The sequence below is a fragment of the Notolepis coatsorum genome (assembly GCF_963971535.1).
Source record: "Notolepis coatsorum genome assembly, chromosome: 8".
Lineage (NCBI taxonomy): Eukaryota > Metazoa > Chordata > Actinopteri > Aulopiformes > Paralepididae > Notolepis > Notolepis coatsorum.
The window spans coordinates 8827608-8830266 of NC_140172.1; positions in this window are offsets into that span (position 1 = coordinate 8827608).

Consider the following 2659-nt stretch of genomic DNA (forward strand, 5'->3'; position numbering starts at 1 on the left):
AATAAAAGCACACGTTGTTGGAACTTGATCATGCATAGTTATTAGAACATTTTATTACACCACTATGTTATCGATACACATTTATAAAACGAGGCATATTTAGCCAGAATATGTTGACATGTTTTTTACAATAATACTTTTTTTTGTAATCTTTTTTTTTTACTTTCCAATGCGCGACCCCACTGTCACCTACCCGCGACCCCACTTTGGCTCGCGACCCGGAGTTTGAGAACCCCTGAGTGTGACACCAGTGTATACAGGCCAGTGGCCCCTGAGTGTGACACCAGTGTATACAGGCCCAGTGGCCCCTGAGTGTGACACCAGTGTATACAGGCCCAGTGGCCCCTGAGTGTGACACCAGTGTATACAGGCCCAGTGGCCCCTGAGTGTGACACCAGTGTATACAGGCCCAGTGGCCCCTGAGTGTGACACCAGTGTATACAGGCCCAGTGGCCCCTGAGTGTGACACCAGTGTATACAGGCCCAGTGGCCCCTGAGTGTGACACCAGTGTATACAGGCCCAGTGGCCCCTGCTTGTTGGATACCACCTCTCGGCTCCGACCCCTCCGGCCCGACAGAAACACAGCGCTGGTTAACCAGCCCGCTCCCAAATTACAGTGACTCCCTGTTCCCGGTTCACTGATTCAGTGGTCGTGTGGTTCCCCGTCTGTGGTTCCCCGTCTGTGGTTCCCCGTCTGTGGTTCCCCGTCCCAAGTCACAGACACACACACCCAGGCTTCCCTCCCCTTGTAAAAGAAAAAAGGAAATAAAGAGGAAAATAGTAATAAAACGAAACGTGTTATTTGTTAGCCCTTACATCGGGCACCGACTGCAATACGATCCCAAACGGGGGCCTCTGCATAAATCATTCGTTGAATCTACGGCACATGACACATCGGGGTCTATATTCCACAATTATCTTGGAATATGAGTGTTCCCATGGTAATGTAAAATGACCAAAGACCCCTAAATCATTCCTCGCATCGTGAGAATCCTCGTGACTATTATGGACCGAAGGCCTTCGTCGCGACGATGGACTGATATCGAGATGTGTTATTGAACAGGGGGGAGAGAGTTCACCGCTCTGACCACGAGGCCAGAGTCAGAGGTCTTCGTGCAGCCGGTGGGGAAGTCGACAGGAAATGACACGTTCTGGTTTCCTGCACGCTAGGAACGTGGTGGCTCCAGCACTCCCACCCCCCCCCCCCCCCCTTTCTGACTGACAATACAATATAATGAAAACCAATCTGGATATCTGGACAGTCCTGCGAAGGTTAGCCACACAGCACTCATTTGTGAAAATGGCTCAAACTCCTTTTATCATCAATGTAAAAAGAAAAGACACCATAAACTCTCTCAATGGCCCATATCTAGTTTAAAGAGTGTACACAGGTGCAGTCTGGGTAGCTGTGGTGGATAAGATAAAGGAACGCATATACATTTAGAATTTTCTGATGTTGAATGAAGTAGTGGATGTATAGCCCAAGTGGGGGTCCTGAGGGGGGGGGGGGGGAGAGCGAGCAAGAGCCCATGTATTGTATTTATAATTTGTATGTCTTTTAATCTACTTTCATTCTGATTTAATTACTGGACTGTCATTATTGTTATTATTATTTCTGTTATTGTCCTGTGATTTACCGTTGATTATTACTGTTACTGTATAGTTTGTCATGTTTCATGTTAAAAAAAGGGAAAATAAAAAGCATTTGTTCAAAAAAAGAAAAAATAGTGTACACAGGTTAATTTGTTTTGTTTTTGATCTACTTTTTCTCCCCATTTTCAATTTTTCCGGTACACGAGGAGGCAGCCGTCGCATCTTTTCACCAGACAACGCGGACTCTCAGCGGCGAGGAGTAACGCGTGGGAGGCTCACGCTGCCCCCGCTTCTTCCTGATTCTGCTGCGCAGGTGCACCAACCGACCTGTAGGAGTCGCTGTCCACAAGGTCCAATCCCCACCCACCGGCTTTCCCACCCTCTAACACTGCCAATTGTGTTAGTATGAACGACCAGCCAAGCCGGAAGCAACGCCGAGAGCTGGGCTCGAACCCAGCATCTCCTGCGTTAGTGGCGAGCGCCTTGCCCACTGCACCACTTAGCTGCAAGAGTGTACAGGTTCATGAGGTCATTTTATACATAATATACAAAATACATAGTTGTCACTATGCTGAAAGGTCTAACATGACTACTCACATCATCAAGCATCATCACACGAGTCTCAGCTTCCAACGTCGCAAGAAATATAATAATAATAAAACATCTGTATACAGAGTTGCATGATTTTGAGCGTGAACTGCATGCAGTTCATTCAGCAAACATTTGTCATGGTGTTAAAGTGGAGATGAAGCAGTGAACAATGTGATCCTAGTTTGTTTGTTGTGTACCTTGTGTAAGACAGGGTCCTATAATAAAATGTGAAATCCTGCTTATTTGTCTGAAAAATCAAATATAATTTCCCTGTTTTCGCCATGGGGGCGGCGCCATTTTGTTGCTGACGTCACGGTGTTGGTTTGGTGTATACACTGCTGGTTAGCTGCATAGTAAACATGGACTGTCGGGTCAGTAAAATGTTGCCTACCAAACAACGGGACCGCTGTGGTTCTTTTTGTATTGCTCCTGGCTGTTCAAACTAATTTTACCGTGTGAAAGAGAGAGGGAAGT